This window comes from Chrysochloris asiatica, unplaced genomic scaffold, assembly GCF_000296735.1.
Source record: "Chrysochloris asiatica unplaced genomic scaffold, ChrAsi1.0 scaffold00029, whole genome shotgun sequence".
Taxonomy (NCBI): Eukaryota; Metazoa; Chordata; class Mammalia; order Afrosoricida; family Chrysochloridae; genus Chrysochloris; species Chrysochloris asiatica.
This window is the reverse complement of record NW_006408547.1, coordinates 9,360,001-9,371,970: the sequence shown is the minus strand read 5'-3', so window position 1 is coordinate 9,371,970 and position 11,970 is coordinate 9,360,001. Positions and strand designations below refer to the sequence as shown.

The following is an 11,970-nucleotide window of genomic DNA, read 5'->3' as shown; positions in this document are numbered from 1 at the left end:
TTCATTTTTGACCACTTCCAATTTTCCCAAATTCATACTTCGTACATTCCATGTTCCAATTTTCAATGGATGTTTACAGCTGTTTCTCTTCATTTTAATATTATTTCTATTTAGGTCTACTAATCTGAGCAACGAGTACATCATTTCAAATAAAGTAGGCCAAAGTGAAAAGGAGAATAACATCATTTGAAGTTCTGGTGTGATATTGCCAGTCAATGTGCTGGACTACAAGGTCGCTTTGCAGCCACAAGGTCGACGGATCAAGTTCAGCAGCCTCTCAGCAAAAACCTTATACAGGGTCACTATGATTAAATAACGTGTTAACTGCCAACGGATCAGTTTCCACTGATAGCGACCCTGTATAAGGTTTTTGCGGAGCAGCTGGTGAGCTTGAACAGCCGACTTAGCAGTTCAATCTGACCTTAAGACCTAGTATATATTTCATATGTTTATTTGGAAGGATACCTAGTGGCACTGCTGCTACAACCATAAGGTCAGAGGCTCCATCAGCAACTCCTCAGGAGAAAGATGAAACTGTGTGCTCCTATAGTCTCTGAAACCCTATATAGGGTCTCTATGCATTGGAATCAACTTGATAGCAGTGAGTTTGGTTTTTCAGTTATATATATATATGAATTAAACTATTATTTTACCAATAAATGTATTCAACCCATAATTTCTGGTCAGTGTGCCTACAAGGTAGGCAGACAGATACCCTGCCTTAGCTCACTGAGGATGATACACTACTCTATTTTCTCAGCCAGTGAATCCCAAATATGTTAATACATTCGATCATACTTTATCTTTTGTCCTTCCTCTAACACTTTTAGAATATACACATGCATCCTCCTGGATTCAGATCAGTGGATCAATGATCAATAACTACTTGGGCTGGAATCAAGACACACAAGAATCACTAGTTAGAGGGTAGACACATGTTAAGTTGGGTGGTGGAAAGTACAATCTACAAGAAGGAGGAGGGCATCATTATACAAGAAGAAGGTGGCTGGCAGAAGATAAATGTAATGAAGAAAGGTAAAGAACACAGGGAGGTATGTAAGGGCTAAAGGATATAGAGGTAAGTAGCAAAAGATACACATTCCTACATTAACAGTAAAGGAGCTCTGGTAGTGTAGTGGCTAAAATCATGCTGCCAACTTCAAAGTCAGCAGTTTGAAACTACCAGCAGTCCCACGGGAGAAAGATGAGGTGTTCTGCTTCCATAAAGATTTACAGCCTCAGAAACCCTGTGCAGGTTCACTATGAGTCAGAACCATCTCCCCGGTACTTAACAATAACAACAGACTAACAGTGTTCTGTGTCTAGACACATGGACAGAGCCACAGGCTGAATGGGTATGGGAGGAAGAGAGGGTTTAACACATATATGTTTTCTGACCCATAGAGACCCTGTATAGGAATTCTGAAGAGTGTCTGGTGAGCTTGAACCACAGATGTTACAGTTCAAAGTGACCTTGAGGTCCAGTGCATTATCCCACAGCACCACACCAGGACTCTTCTCTCTCTCTCCATCTATATATATCTATCCCACAAATATTTAATGGTTGAATGAGAATATTTGTACATGGTTAAACACAGGGAGAAAGCGGGACAACTGCTGTTACATGAAGGGGATTGAAATCTTTGAGATGAACAAAAGTGTATAATTTGTTGTAAAAATGAGTATCTTGTCTGTAAACCTTCACACAATTCACAATACAATGCTAAAAAAAAAAAAAAAAAAAAAGAAGAAAAGAGAATCAATAATACCTAACAAGACAATTTACAATAGCCAAGTATAAAGGGAGACCATGGTGAGCAGTCTGTTGCAGTGATGGGAGCAGTTGCCTGAACTCTAATTCTACAAGATGGAGCTGACCAAAAGCTGAGCCTTTGAAATCAGAAGTTGTCTGTAGTCAAACAAAGAGAAATGCATCAATCATTTTTAATAACTGCTTCTGGAAGGCATATTTCTGGATTGATTTACATAAGAAGAAAGAAAGGCTTGATTAACATTTACATATAGATAGATAGATAGATAGAGATATATTTTTTCCTGTCATATGAATTCAGACCAACCACTAAGGGATTGAAGAAATGCAGAAACATATTTTCAAATTCCATATATATTAAATTCAAATATAAGCGAGGACTTGCAAGATATTGATTCAATATTTTAATATAGTCCAACTATAAAGGGAAGTAGGAAATAATAAAGGACTCCTGGTGTGGTGCTTCAGGATAAAGCAGTGGACTGCAAGGCCAGTTTGAACTGCAAGGTTGGCAGCTCAGACACAGCAGTTGCTCCTCTGAAACCATACACAAGGTTGCTATGGGTCAGAACTAGTTCAACAGCACTTACTAACCTATTATTTTTGTTGCTGTTGTTGTTAGGTATCATCAAGACCCTTCTAACTTATAGTGAAACTATATACAATAGAACAAAACACTGTCCAGTCCAGCATTATCCTCACAATAGTTATACTTCAGCACCTTGTCAATCCATTTTGTTGGGACCTTCCTCTTTTTTTGATGACCCTTCTCCAGGCTCCAGATCCCTCTTGAAAAGATGTCCAAAGTAAAAGTGAAGTCTTCCATCCTCACTTCTAATGAGCATCCCGATTGTCATTCCAACACAGTTTGTTGGTTCTCCTGGAGATCCATGGTACTTTCAATATTCCAATAGACTTCTTCAACACCAAACTCAAATGTATCAAATTTTCTGTGGCCTTCCTTTATCATTATCAAACTCACATGCAAATGAGGCAATTAACACTACATGGCTTAGGTCAAATACACCTTAGACCTCAAACTCACATCTTTGCTCTTTACAGCAGGTTTCCCTAATACATTTGATTGTGGTTCCAAGCAAAATGAAATTTTTGATAACTTCAATATCTTCTCTGTTTATCATGATGTTAGTTATTGATCAGCTTGTAAACATTTTTATTTTCTTTGCATTAAAGTGCAACCTGCACTGAAGACTGTAGTCTTTGACCTTCATAGGTAAATATTTCAAAGTTTCGTCACTTCCAACAAGCAAAGTGTACCATCTACATCTAGTACTCATGTTCTAATGCCATGATCTGCTTCATATATTCCAGTTTCATGGATTATTTGCTTACCATACACATTGAATAAGTATGGTGAAAGGATAGAACTCTGGCACACTCCTTTCCTGATTTAAAATCATTCAATAACACTTGGTTCTGCTCAAACATCTTCCTCTTTGTCTAGGTACAGATTCCTCATGAGTACAATTAAGTCTTCTGGAATACCAATTTTTCGCAAGGTTATCCATAGTTGGTTTTGAACCATACAGTCCAATACCTATGCATAGTGGGGAAAAAAAAAAGCACAAATAAACACCTTTCTGGTATTTGCTGAATCCTCTTCTGAATCAGGTTTGAATTTATGACAGCTCCCTTTTGACATGCTGCTGCAAATTTTTTTTTTGAATTCTAGTTAGCAAAATTTTACTTGCGTGTGATAGTAATGATATTGTTTGGTGATTTCTGCATTTCATTCAATCACCTTTCTTTGGAATGAACACAATACAGATCTATTCCAATTAGTTGGCCACTTAGCTGTCTTCCAAATTTCTTAGCATTGATGAGTGAACGTCTCCAGGGCTGCATCTGTTTGTCAAAGCATTTCTATTTGTATTCTATCAGTTCTCGGACCCTTGTTTTTCCCAGCGCCTTCAGTGGAGCTTGCACCTGTTCCTTCAATACCATTGGTAACTTCATTATGTGTGTGGAACAAAACTTTAAGGAACATTTTTTTTTTTTTTTTTTGCTGATGGAACAAAACTATATTGAAAAGAAATATCTGTAAACATCGTTCAAAATTTGAACACAGAATGTACAAAGTATGACATTTAAAGTAGTCAAAAACATACTGCAATGCATAAACATTGATATCCTAGTCATTGGTCAGCTCAGTGAACTAGTATTGGTTATTTTCAAGTGAACAGTCATATATTTTACTATACCAAGTGTGAAAAATTGAAGAGTCATGACATTATGGCATTTCATTCATTATCAAAAAGAACATTTCAAGATCTATCTTAAAGTACAATGCTGTCTGTCATAGGACAATATCCATACATCCTTTTTATTTTTTTCCTACTCTGGCCAGTTTTTAATTTAGGAAATCAAGTTGAACATACATGTGAGTCACCACGTGCACACACCAGAGCCCTCTTCCGTGAGGAGCCCTGAGGAGAGGGCGGTTTCGAGGAGAAGGGTTTTACCGAACAGCAGAGCACAGACCCGGCTGTGCTGACCACCCAGGCCCGCTGGTTAGCCTGCACTGCTACTCGACTGCTGCTGCCCCTGAGGCTGCTCTCCTGCTGCCTTTTCTTCTTGTGTTTGGAGACGCAGCTCAGAGCAGATTTCACCATTTCTCACTGAAGACACGACGACCAAGGGGCAGCCTGTCGGACTGAGTGGGATCCTTGGTTTTCAGGTCATCCCGAAACAACGGCTGGGAGAGTAAATGGCGTAGCTCCTTCTTGAAAACCTTCATCTGCTTTTGTCTCCGTCGCTCTTGCTCTCATCAGCTTTTCCTCCCTTTTACATTCCTTCTTCCAGCTCAGTCTCGAGGTCGACTGTAACCTTCTAAATCCAGGTGTTGTGCAGACAAACCTGGAAGTTCTGGTCCTCAGCTTTCTTTATTAGTCCAGCTAAACAAAGTCGCTCCTTGACCGCGTCCATGTTCTCCACAGGGAACAGTGGGATGTCCTCATCTTTCTTGAGGGTTTTGTAAATCTTCTTCAAGTTGATCACATCCTCAGGCCCAATCAGAAGCAGGCTGAAGCCTTTGTTGGTGGTGTGAACAGTTCTACCAATTAGGTGGACATAAACCTCCTGTGCAAGGGACCTGGTAATGAATTACATGCTGGACTTGAGGAGTAAGTATCCAGACCCCGGGCTGCCACATCTGTTGCCAGGAAAACAGTTTTTCAGACTGGAAAACTGCTCCAGGTGTCTCAGCCTCTGCTTCTGGTGCATGCAGGTGTAGAGGGTCAGCGGCATGATGTCCAGGACTTTGAGGAGACCCGCGAGGTGTTTGATGCAGGAAATGCTACTGGCAAACACTTAATTGCACCCTGGATGCTACATCAGGAAGTAGTACAAATAGACGTCTTTCTCCTCCGTCTCACAACGGATGTTGCTCTCCATCAGCATATGCACTGTGGCTTCACGCCTCGTGAGGTCAATGATCTTGGGTCTGCCCCACAGGCCAATCTTCTGCACGAGAGTGACAAGCTTAGCAAATTTGTCTATTTTCTTAGGGGGCTTCTTATGCAGAATTCGAGCAGGAACTTGATGTACCAGGGTCAGGGTGTCAGAAAAAACAAGGATCTGCCTCTTTGGGTTGTACTGAGAGTCACTGAGTATCTCCAGGAGCCGCGAGAGCTCAGCAAAGTGGCCCTTCTCAACCATCCAGTCAGCCTCATACACCACCAGGTACCTCAGTTGCTGAAAGTTACTCAAATGAGGGTGTTTTTCTTTAATCAGGTCCCACAGCTGGCCTGAAGCAGTGATCACCATCTTGGGTTGGGCGGTTCAGCATCCTTTGCTGTTTCTGTGTGGAAATTCCACCAACCAAAATCGCCGTTTTAATTCCTGTAAGCCTGGCCATGGCATCAATGTGCTGCTTGACCTGGGTGACCAGTTCTCAAGTGGGAGTCAGAACCAGTCCCAGTAGAGGATGCTTATAGTGTTCTTTGTTGTTGTTGTTAAGTGGCGTCGAATCGTTTACGACCCATAGCTACCCTGTATAGGGTTTCTGAGGCTGTAAATCTTTACAGGAGCAGAAAGCCTCATCTTTCTCCCGCGGAGTGGCTGGTAGTTTCGAACTGCTGACCTTAAGGTTCGCAGGCCACTTCGTAACCACTAAGCTACCAGAGCTCCTTTGAATGTTCTTTACAGGTGGCAATTCTGCCATTTGCCTCTTGGAAGAACTTTCCAGTTTGCTCTTCATGAGGTTTTCCTCTTCATCCTCGTCCTGTTTGGTGAGGAAAGAAAGTCCTTTACCAACATCATCATCACAGAAGAATGGCACTTGGTCAGAGGCAGTAGGCTGCATCTTAGCTCTGGCTTTGCGGGGTGAGGCTCCAGTCTCAACTCCAATTTCATCAGGCAACATCCCAGACTCAGTTCCGGCCTTGCCTGGTGATCCAGTCTCGGCTCTGGCCTCTTCAGGTGGCTTGCCAGCATTGCTTGGAGCCGGTGCAGATTTCCTCTTGTGCTACTGCAGCATTGCATGAATCATTAGAATGGCAAAGGCAGGGGTTTTTCCACTTCCTGTCTCAGCAGCCCCAAGAACATCCAGTTAGTCACCTATGATGGTACCAAGTCAGGGCTTGGATTGGCGTGGGCATAGAAAAGCCTAGAAAGCTGAGTGCTCAGAGTACTGGCTTGGGCACAAACAGGCCTTTCCAAGCAGACACATCAGCCTTCTGGTCATGCATTTCTGTCATCCATGTCTTCACCATCTTGGGCACTTTTGTAGTAGTACCCTGAGAAGGTTTCTTCTTTTTTCTCCTTTCTTTTTTGAAACAGTGTGGTATGCCATCTCCTCTACCTCTGGCTCAGAACAAATGGAGCCATCTTCGTGAGGCCCTAGTTCAGCATCTTTAACCTCAAACTCCATAATACTTAATTGTGCTCAGGAGGAACCTGTACATTGACCAAGAGGCAGTCGACTGAACAGAATAAGAAGATATTGAACAATTTAAAATCAGGAAATGTGTAAACCATTATATCCTTTCACTACACTTATTCAGTCTATTTACTGAGCAAATAATCCAAGAAATTGGATTATATGAAGAATAACATGGCATCAGGATTGGAGGAAGACTCATTAACAATCTACGGCATGCAGATGGCACAACATTGCTTTTTGGTATCGAAGAGGACTTGAGGTACTTACTGATAAAGATAAACGACTACAGCCTGGATTGCTTCTCAATGTAAAAAAAACTAAAATATTTGCAACAGGACCTTTGTTGTTGTTGTTGTTATGTGCCGTGGAGTCAGTTCTGACTCAAAGCAACCCTGTACAGGGTTTCCAAGGCTGTAAATCTTTACGGGAGCAGAAAGCCTCATCTTTCTCCTGCGGAACAGCTGGTAGTTTCAAACTGCTGACCTTGCGGTTCGCAGTCCGATTCGTAACCACTATGCTACCAGAGCTCCTTTAAATAAACATTATAATATATGAAGAAAAGGTTAAAGTTATCAAAGACTTCATTTTTCCTGAATGCTTAACCAGTGGTCATGGAAACAGCAGTCACAAAATCAAAGGATTATTGCATTAAGCAAAATGCTAGAAAAGACGTCTTTAAATATTTCAGAACAAAGATGCAATTTACAAGACTATGGTGTGCCTGATCCAAGTGGTGGAATTTTCACTTTCTTCATATGCATATGGAAGCTGGACAGTGAATACGGAATTCTGGATAAAAATTGATGCATGTGAGTTGTAGTGTTGGTGAAGAGTTTTGAAAGTGTCATGCATTGCCAGAAGAAGAAATAAATCTGTCTTGGAAGAAGTATAGTCAGAATATTCCTTAGAAGCAAAGATGGTAAGACTTTGTCTCATACTTTGGACAGGATTTCAGGAAGGACCAGTTTCTGTAAAAGGACATCATGCTAGGTCCAATGAAGACATAGCAAAAATGAGGAAGATCCTTCAAGAGATGGATTGACACAGTGGCAACCAACACTGGACTCAAACATAAAAACTGTAAGGCCATTGCTGAACCAGGCAGTGTTTCTTTTCTTGTACAAAGGGTTCCAATGTGTGGGAACCCACTCAATAGCACTTACTACAATAACAACATTCATTTGTATAAACATGTTTTCTGTATCCTGAATTCTAATCCTCTTTTAGTAAATGTTGTTCAAAATAAATGATTTTAGGTAACCCCCCTTCTGTTTTATTATGACAATGTTTTTTAAGTTCAAAGTTAAATATAATTTATTCTTTTCATTCATGATTGTACTCATAGCATCTTATTTTAGAAGTCTAATCAAAGTTTATTTCCAGTTATGCTCTTCTACACATTTTATAGTTTATCTTTTATGCATTTAAGTTCTTATTATACCTGAAATTGATGTGTCTTTGCATTGTGTGAAGCAGAAATCCATTTTTTTCATAATACATTTTCTAATGACTGTTTACTGCTAGTTTTCCCATTTCTTTTCTAATACATAATGCCAAAATATGATTATATATTGCTGCATATTTTAATGACCACTTCAAAATTAAATGATTTACGATAACAAGGTGTTGTTGTTGTTGTTAAGTGTCATCCAGTTGGTTCCAATTCATAGCAACCCTGTATAGGGTTTCTGAGGAGTGGATGGTGGATTTGAACCACTGACCTTGTGGTTCAAACTGACCTTGCGGTCCACCGTATTATACTGCAGGGCAACAAATAGTTTGTCACTAAATGTTCATTCATGTAGGTTGTAGCAGGGATACCTCATTTCAGATCTGTAAGACATATACTGGAGCAGCTTGACTAGGACCAGAAAATCCATTCCCAAGATGTCTTACTGACAAGACTGATTGGTGCTGGCATTATGTGGGATTGCAGGCAAGGAAATTGATTATGGTCATTGTCCCTTTTTAGGAGTCCAGGTATGGTGCTGTAGAATGAACACTGGAATGCTATCTGCAAGGTCAATAATTCAAACCCATCAGCCACTCCTCGGAAACTGTCTACAGGGTTGCTATGAATTGGAACCAACTCAACAGCACTGAAAAGTAATAATAATTAATTTTTATGTAGAACTTTTTATGGGGCTGAATCCAGTCAATATCTCTATATTGAACATCCACTGGAGAACATTTTTACTACTCAATATTTCTGATCTCATTTTAGTTTGGATATTGATAATTTAAAATTTTCCTCTGGCTAAGAAATTATTGGAGTCCTGGTGTGGCACTGTGGGTTAATGTACCAGATTGCAAAGCCATTTGAACTGCAAGGTAGGTGGTTCAAGCTTACCGGCTGCTTCTTGCAAACCCTACACAGGGTCACTATGGGCCGAAATTGACTCAATGGCACTTAACAAAAACAACAAGCAATTATTGAGAATATTTTGTCAATATATATAACTCAATATTTTAGTTATTTAATATATTTTAATGGCAGTTGTTCAGACAGAACATGGGAACACTGCATGGTTTCAAATTAAGATAGGTGTGTGACAGGGTTGTATTCTTTTACCGTACTTATTCAACTTACATGCTGAGCAAATAATCAGGATTGGAGGAAGACTCATTAACAACCTGCAATATGCACATGATACTATCTTGCTTACTGAAAGTGAAGAGGACTTAAAATATTTACTGATGAAGATTAAAGAGCACAGCCTTCGGTATGGATTACATCTCAATGTAAAGAAAACAAAAATCCTCACCTCTGGACCAATAAAAAACATTCTTATCAATGGAGAAAAGATTGAAGTTGTCAAGGACTTCATTCTTCTTGGATCAACTATCAACTCTCATGGAAGCAGCAGTCAAGAACTCAAATGACATATTGCATTAGGCAAATGTGATGCACAGACCTTTTTAAATTGTTGAAGAGCAAAGATGTCAGCTTGAGGACTAAGGTGCACCTGACCGAAGCTATGGTATTTTCAATAACCTCTTATGGATGTGAAAGTTGGACAGTGAATAAGGAAGACCATAGAAGAATTGATGTTATAGTATAGAAGGAGAATATTGAAAGTGCCATGAGCTGCCAAAAGAACCAACAAACCAGTGTTGGAAGAAGTGCAGCCAGAGTGCTCCTTGGAGGCCAGGATGGCCAAACTTCATCTCTCATACTTCAGACATATTGTCAGAAGGGACCAGTCACTGGAGAAGGGTATCATGTTTGGTAAGGTGGAGGATCAGAGAAAAAGAAGAAGACCCCCAATGAGATGCATTGGCCAAGTAGCAGCATTGATGGACTCAAGCATGGCAACAGTAGTGAGGTTGGCCCAGGATCGGGCAGTGTTTTGTTCTGCTGTGCATAAAGTCACTATGAGTCAGTACTGACTCGATGGCACCTAACAACAAATGGGAAATTGTTTCATGCTATGTAGTCTATCATAATTTCAGAAATAGTAGTCCTGATTTTTATATTTGAATATATTTTTTTGCTATATCATCATCAGTTCTATTTTTCAATTTGTTGGTCTTTGTCAGCAATCAGAATGTCACTATTCTAGTTCTTTGTTTTCTTTTGTTTCGCACTATTTCTTAGTCCTTTCCTTCAAATAATTAACTAAATTTGATTAAGGGGCTCTGGTAGCATAGTGGTTATGAGGTGAGCTGCTAACCTGAAGATCAGCAGTTCCAAACTACCAGCTGTTCTGCAGAAGAAATATGAAACTTTCCACCCCCATAAGGATTTACAGTCTCAGAAACCCTATGCAGGGTTGCTATGAGTTGGAACCAACTCTTTGGCCTACCACCACCACTATCACCATCATACTCTTGAAACTGTTAGTTTGACTTCTTGATACCAAATCAAACAATCAATAAACAAACCACCAAATCTGTTGTCATCTTATCAATTCGGATGTTACAGGACTGAGTAGAACTAGCCTATAGGGTTCCAAGGCTATCAGGAGCTCTGGTAGTGTGCGTAGTGGTTACAAATTGGACTTCAAACCGCAAGGTCAACAGTTCAAAACTACCAGCTGCTCTGCAGGAGAAAGATGAGGCTTTCTGTTCCCGTAAAGATTTACAGCCTCGGAAACCCTGCACAGGGTCGCTATGGGTCGGAACCGACTCGACAGCACTTATCAACAACAACAACATAATCTTCATGGAAGTCGACTGCCACACATTTCTCCCACTTTGTTTTGACCTGCTGACCTTTAGATTAACAACTGACCACTTAACCATGGCACCTCTAGGGCTCCTTACATTCCTGATTGTTTTATTTCTCTATTGTTCTCATTTTATGAACTCTTTGATTTATAATTTATTCCCTTGAGTTAACTTTCCATTCATTTACTAAATTACTTTGAACTCTTGAATCATAGTTTGTTTTCTCCAAATGTCTTACATTTCCACTTTCAGACAATATTCCTATTATTCTGTGTATCAATTAAAAATCTAAAAACAAGACTGTCATGATGATTTGTACCAATACTTTCCAAACAAGTGTCTGCCATAATTCCTGTTTATATGAAGGTTAAGAAGAACTCAGATGAAAAGCATGCTCATACACACAATTCTGAACTAAACTACAATTCTGGACTATGTTACTGCTTATCTAGAGGATTCTCATAGTAGATATTACTAGTAGCTACTGATAAGGAGCTTTGGTAGTGTAGTGGCTATGAATCCGGTTACTAACCTCAGTGTCAACAGTTCGAAACTACCTGCTGTTCCACAGGAGAAAGATGAGGCTTTCTGCTCCTGTAAAGATTTGCAGCCTCGGAAACTCTGTACAGGGTCGCTATGAGTCAGAGCCAACTCCACGGCACATAACAACAACAACAATTGATATCTATCTATTTCTCCTTTTTTTTCCACGCATAGCAATTACTGTTTTGATCTTTCACAAATGCAATATGTTGTGTGAACGTTTTCTTATTTTTCAGATATATACAGATAGCATGGTACTAGCCACTCAATGAGAAGGGTTGAAGATGGTGGGAATTAGCTTTTAGCATTCGTTTTAATCGTAATGAAGGGCATGTTGTTGTAAAGTACCATCGAGTTGGTTCCGACTCATAACAATCCTATATAGGGTTTCTTGGGATCTACTGGTGGGCCTGAACCACCAACCTTGTGGTTAGTAGTCCAATGCCCATTCTACAGTGACACAGCTGGACTCTGATAAAATGCATCTAAAATACATTTTACTACTCTAGCCATTTTTACATATATAATTCACTGGGGTAAAAAACATTCACAGTGTTATGCAACCATGAACATTATTTATTAC

The 11,970-nt window shown here is 39.9% G+C and overlaps 1 pseudogene; it reads right to left on the bottom strand.

Moving 5' to 3' along the window:
- LOC102824177 overlaps nucleotides 1–6,558 on the bottom strand; it is a 67,510-nt pseudogene extending 60,952 nt beyond the window's left edge.
- Nucleotides 6,559–11,970: the final 5,412 nt, after the last annotated feature.